This window comes from Microtus ochrogaster, chromosome 1, assembly GCF_000317375.1.
Source record: "Microtus ochrogaster isolate Prairie Vole_2 chromosome 1, MicOch1.0, whole genome shotgun sequence".
Classification (NCBI taxonomy): Eukaryota; Metazoa; Chordata; class Mammalia; order Rodentia; family Cricetidae; genus Microtus; species Microtus ochrogaster.
The window spans coordinates 124,191,969-124,198,274 of record NC_022009.1 but is presented as its reverse complement, the minus strand read 5'-3'; the positions used below and the strand labels follow the sequence as shown (position 1 = coordinate 124,198,274).

Genomic DNA, 6,306 nt, shown 5'->3' with positions numbered 1-6,306 from the left:
GGAGTTAGGACATGCTGACATGTATGCATAGGTCCTGTGTGAATCAGGAGTTAGGGCATGCTGACATGTATGCATAGGTCCTGTGCCTCCTTCTCTAAAAGTCAGAACAAGGGTTTTGTTTTGTTTTTTGTTTGTTTGTTTGTTTTTGTTTTTCTTGAGCAGTTGGAGAAGTTTGCAAGTTTTTTAGAGACTTGCTTGGCCAGTTCACAAAAGAGGTTGCTCAACTTTTCTGGGTTGTGGTGAAGATGAAAGGTCAGGTTCCTGGTCCTCTAGGGTTTCTGCATGTGGTGGCCACACACTCAGAGAAGTGATGGCTCACCCAGAGTGTAGACTGTGAACTTATTCACAGAGCAAGTAGTTGAGGACTTGTATTTTGCTGAAAAGTAGAAGTCAGTGTTCATGCTCTAAAAGACCTGTGCTGGAAGTGATTTCCCTGCAGGGAAGTGTAGTGAGTGAGGACCTGCTGGTGCTGAGGGTTCACACAGACACAGGGCTGGGCATGGCTGGCGGGCACTGCTGGTGGGCCGCACTCAGGCTGTGTTCTACTGATTGCCAAAGTAGAATGTCAGCTTCCTTTGAGCTTCTTGTTAATGATTTCCAGATTGGCTTGGGGCTGTGGGGTGGGGCGACTCTTAATTTCCTTTCTTTTAATGTCATTCCTTTTTTGCTGGTGATTCCGATTACGTGCAGGAACATGTCTCTCGAGGACGGACATTCTTATAGTAAAATTGAAAATTAAATCAGGAAATATATTTTTCTCCCTTGCCTTTTGGTTGGATGTGTTGATCACCATTGAAGATGGTCTGCAGGACTCATGGTTATAATTTGTTTTAACGTCAACTTTTTGTAAGATGACACAGTCAGCCGTGTGTGGCATATATCAACCTTCATAGATTTACCGTGTGTTGCTGTGGCCGCACACTGTTGTGCATTCTCTGAATAGAAACTAAGTGGTCTATGCCTAGAGAATTCGTAGTTTCCTTGATCAAGTGTAGTTATCTAACTTACTTGGAAATGATTAACAAGAAACTATAAAAGTTACCAGTATAATGCTTAATGGTAAGCTTTGCTGTGAATTCTGTTATACAGTTTAAGACAAAGGCAAGGCTCCTAAATTTTTCTTTAAATTCTATCTATCTATTTGTTTGCTTGTTTATTTATTTGTATATGTAGCGGCGTGTGTATGCACGCCTCAGTGCATGTATGGAAATGAGAAAACAGCACAGGGGTCAGTTCTCTCCTTTCACCAAGTGACGGTGGTCAGACTCTCAACAATCTCACACCCAAAGTCAAGGCTTTTATAGATATGTATAGTTAACACAGCATTTTTAGAAACTGTTCTTTTGAGCTGAAAGTAGGGTAGGTTTAGAACCAGTGGTTCTCAACCCTCCTCATGCTGCAAACCTTTCATACAGCTCCATGTGATTGTAATGGTTTAAGGATGGAGGGCACCTTGGGTTGGAGACAAGGGGCACCAGGTGGAGCCAAAGGGCTCCACAAAGTCGTACAGTGTAACAGATGCCGTATGAGAGGTCTCTTAGGGGTAGAGGCAGAGGTGGCCTCTGCGTGGGCGCTGGGAGAGAAGGCTATAGTGCATGTGCATAGGGAAAGTTCTTGACTCATGGTGGCAGTAGCCACAGTGTTGGCTCTTGGTGGCTGACAGTGGTGTGTCCTGCTGTCGATCTGTCCCTCAGGGCAGGGCAGTTGAAATGCCCAAATGCTAACAGTGCTGACCTCCAACCTTGAAATTATTTCATTACTGCTTCATAACTGCAATTTGCTACTCCTATGAGTTATAATATTTGATATGCTACCCCAAAGGGGTCTTGACCCACAGGTTGAGAACCACTGGCTTGGATGCAGGTGGAGTGTGTGGAGAGGAGCTGAGGATGTTCTCACGCCTGCATGAGGCATCAGTGTTGATGTTAACTGTGGTGTACAGGTGAGGAAGCTGAGGGGCCACTGTTCAATAACTCGCCCAGTGACAGTGTGGGAGATGGCAAAGGAAGATCTGATCCTATGCATTTTGACTATCTGGCTGTGCTGTTAATCAAGCAAATACTAACGCTGATAGACTATAGACCTTCAGTTGATAGATAATGACGAGCTTAGGAAGAAGAGATGCAGACTTTTTGTTATGTGGTCACATAAAGTTAGAAGTTTATTGAGGGCCAGGTGGTGGTGGTACACGCCTTTAATCCCAGCACTCGGGAGGCAGAGACAGGTGGATCTCTGTGAGTTTGAGGCCAGCCTGGGCTATAAGAGCTAGTCCAGGGTCATCCTTTTCAATCTTGTCATGAAGCTTCTACATGCAAAGGAGAGTAATTTTGAAGGAAGTCTCGCCTGAAAAATACCAAAGCAGACACTGCTCCACTCCACAGGAACTGGACTGATGCTGTACCACCAGGAGGTGGCAGAGTGGCAGAGTCACGCATGCCACTGATTCCCAGTTGACCCTCATTTCAATTTGTTTGTTGCGGGAGGTCCTTCCGCTCCTCCAGCCTATAGCCGCTGAGATACCAGCCCATTGGGGCGTGGTCTCTCTCCCTTTAAAAAAGCGGCCACTTCCTTCTCGCTCTCTCTTCACTTCCTGCTCGGCCGGCGACTAGACTCCCTTCCTGGTTGTGCAGAGGGCTGACGGTGATCTGTAAGTTTTTTCCCCTTTAAATAAATACTACCCTATTAATCATAATTCCAAACTGCTGTGGCATTGTTTGTGACTTACGCCTTCATTTGTTTGGCCCATTTTGCCCCCCAGAAGATTAGCAGTATTTTGTAAATTTTAGTATTTCCGAACTAATAACATGTCTAGCTGCTCTGTATTTTATAGAAGTTTCTTAAAAATTAATCCTGTTAGTTCCATTTGTTTTTAAATTGAGCTGTTTTTGACCCAAGGGTATGGTTCAGACTTAGATGATTGCACGGAATCAAATTCAGATATAAGAGCTTATCATTTCTCCAGTGTTCACATTTATTTATTTATAACCATGACTGTCCTGTATTATAATTATTTTTAAACCCACTTAACTTTAGATTGTATACAGAGCAATTTCAAGTTTGAAATTTGTTGATTTTCTTATTTTCAAGGCTACACATTCACATTTTGACTAACCTCTAACAATTAAATTCACTACAAATGTTACTTTGGTTGGGGTCATTGCCTATCTCTTAGTAGCACCAAATGCAAAGTTAAATCTTCAGTAAGAAACAAAGAAGTACAGTGCACTTCCTAGGGTACAGAACTTATAAATCAATGGCCAACATATCCTTGAGTGAGGAAAGTCCATGTAAAAATGTCAGTGCCCATCTGTGTAGCGAGTTCATGATGAGGCACCCACTAGGTTTCTATAGATACGTTCTAACTCTGGCAATAGAGCAGCTCATAAAGGACCATGACTGTATCTGAGAGGAGGAACCATCAATAGGCGGGGCTCAGCTGCTGCCTTTCTTAAGAGGAAGAGATCAGTAAGGTGAGATTTGTACCCCTCAGAAACTAGACAATGCAGTGCTGTATAGTTCGCATTGGTGTTACTAAAACTAGACAAGAGAGTAATGTGTGTGGGGAAGCCTAAGTGAGCCGTGTGAAGGTGGGGTGTGAGAACCAACCCCACAGAATGGTAGGCTGACCTCCACACACAGCTGGGAGATGCATGGCCACTCATACGCAACATGGGCAACATTTTTAATAATGGAAAGAAGTAGTATGGGACTTGGGGTCTGTCTTAGCTGTAGAGTGGGACTTGGGGTCTGTCTTAGCTGTAGAGCGCATAGTTAGAACTAGTATGGGACTTGGGGTCTGTCTTAACTGTAGAGTGCATATTTAGCATGTTCAAAGGTCTAGGTTCAAGTCTCAGCTCTACAAGAAAAGAAACATGACCTATAAAGATGGGAAGATTCACCAAATATCGGTAATTGAAGCCAATATAAGACTAATGAAATATGGAAATTGATTTAGTATAGTATATAATTGATTCTCATTTCACTTAATAGAAATATATCAGAAAGTATGGTCTTCAAAGGTATCTTGCAGTAAATACCCCTTGAAAATATAAAATATCATCTTTTTTATTTTTTTTAAGTGTGGACTTTTGATTTCTAAATACAGAGATACTGAAATATTTTTCTAGTTCATACTACAACATATAGTAGTAATTTGCTTTCTCTCAGAATGTAGATTGTATTTTCTCATAGATTAATATGTGCTTCAGTTGGGTTTGGTATTTGGAGAAAACAAAATTTTATTTAGATCAGTATTCATAACCAGTAGGATCAGCATCACCTGGGAAATTTATAAATGCAACTTCTTTGAACTATCTTCTAGTGGCAGAGTGCTTGCCTAGTGCTCACGGAGTGTGAGGGCCAGAATTCCCCCACTGTTCTATTTAGAAGCTGAGGAGGTGGCAGCAGTAACCAACTAATTCATGCCACCGCTTGAGACCTGCTGGCTCACATGCTCCATAGACGGTGGCTAAACATCTCAGCTCATTCCCCTCAAAGCCTGCCTTGACTGAATTCCACAGGGCATATTACTTCTAATAGCTGTATAGATCAAAACAAGCAAAACTTAAAAACAAAACAGAACCCAAAGCCTGATGGCAAAGGCAGCCTGACAAAAGCTGTGGCTGCCATGGGTTTTGGGGTGAGTTTCTGAAATCTCACAGAAACAAGCAGCCTTCAGAAGTGTCCTGATCCTCTTGTTTAAACTGTCCTGTATTACCAAGATACTTAACGTGACAAGTCATGAATGTAGTGGTTCGTGTTTAAAATACTTAGGTTGGGGGCTGGAGAGCCAACTTGGTGGTTAAGAGCCTTTGCTGCTCTTCTGAGGACTGAGACCCCTGCCTAGCACATGCTTCATCTGGCGGCTCACAACTGGACGGGGACACGACACCCTCTTCTGACCTCTGTGGGCATCTGCACACAACTGAGAGACATAAATAAAATAAGATGCATCTAAAATACTAATATATATATGTGTGTGTGTATAAGATTATTAGAACTGGGGAAGTATTGGATGAGTTAAGCTGTAAATGATTATTAATAGACATGTACCTTGAGTACTTGGTCCATATTATATATGTGTGAATATATTGCCAACTTATCAGATGCTTTATGTAATTATTAACTTTAAGACTAAAGTCTAGTTATTTTATAAACATTTTCTGTTTTAAACTGCATATGTATTGTTTTAATTGGAGAATTCCCCTGTTTCTGAATTAAAGTGATGTATACATTTAAAGATTATTTCAGGTAGGTCCTTCAGGATTTCTTGAAACATGGAGTATTTTTTTAAAAAAATGAATTGCAATCTTTGTTATGAAGAACTCAATCTTGTTGCTAAATTTAAAGCTTGAAGCTTGTTTTGGCTGAGAAAGCTACCGCGTGTTTTGTTAACAGAGGAAAATAGTGTCTCCTGGAGAGGCACAGCTGTGCAGGGCCAGACCTGTGCTCTCAGAGCTGGTGCTGGAGGTGAAAGGAAGCAGATGGGGTCTCCGCTGGCACAGGCGCAGCAGCGATGTCCCAACAGCGAAGCCATCAACTTTCTAGAGATTCTTTCTGAATTTAAAGCAAGACTGGTATTTGAACATCAGTTTCCCTCTAGATTTATTGTGAAAAGTCAGTTTCTTCTCAGCTTACAAATTAAATTGATGCAGTCCTCAGTTACTTTCTAGATGGTTGTGACTCTGTGTGACCGAGGCACGGAGGTCACTCATCTCCAGTCAAACAAGTCCAAACTCTCTTAACTTACAGGAAAAGATGGGGAGACACTGGGTGTTGGGGATTGTCCGTGATTATTCATTTACTCACAGACTCAGGTGAGTGTGAGGGTCAGGTGAGCCCTGAAGATGGTCAGTCTTTTCTCCATATCTACTGTATGGATGGCTTCCACATGGAATTCATGTGCTTTCTAAGCTAAATGAGATAAATACCTGAGTTATTTAACTAATTAAACATTTCTAGAATTGGCAGGAGGCTGGGCTGTGGTGGGCACACCTTTAATCCCAGCACTCGGGAGACAGAGCAGGCGGATTTCTGTGAGTTCGAGTCCAGCCTGGTCTACAGAGCAAATGCCAGGACAGGCTCCAAAGCTACAGAGAAACCCTGTCCCAAAAAAACAAATTAAAAGAATATTTATAGAATTGGCAACAGATAACAGATTTGTGACATGTGCAGGACTTCTCGATGCTCCAGTGGGAACAAGTGAGGTAGGTGGTGCTGACTGACTGTAGTGACATAGTGCTGACTGACTGTAGTGACATAGTACTGACTGACTGTAGTGACATAGTGCTGACTGACTGTAGTGAC

General features: G+C 42.2%; 1 protein-coding gene across 6 annotated transcripts in view; it reads left to right on the top strand.

The window, feature by feature from the left end:
* Mnd1 (meiotic nuclear divisions 1) overlaps positions 1-6,306 on the top strand; it is a 50,373-nt gene that overhangs the window by 17,228 nt on the left and 26,839 nt on the right. The window lies entirely within an intron of this gene.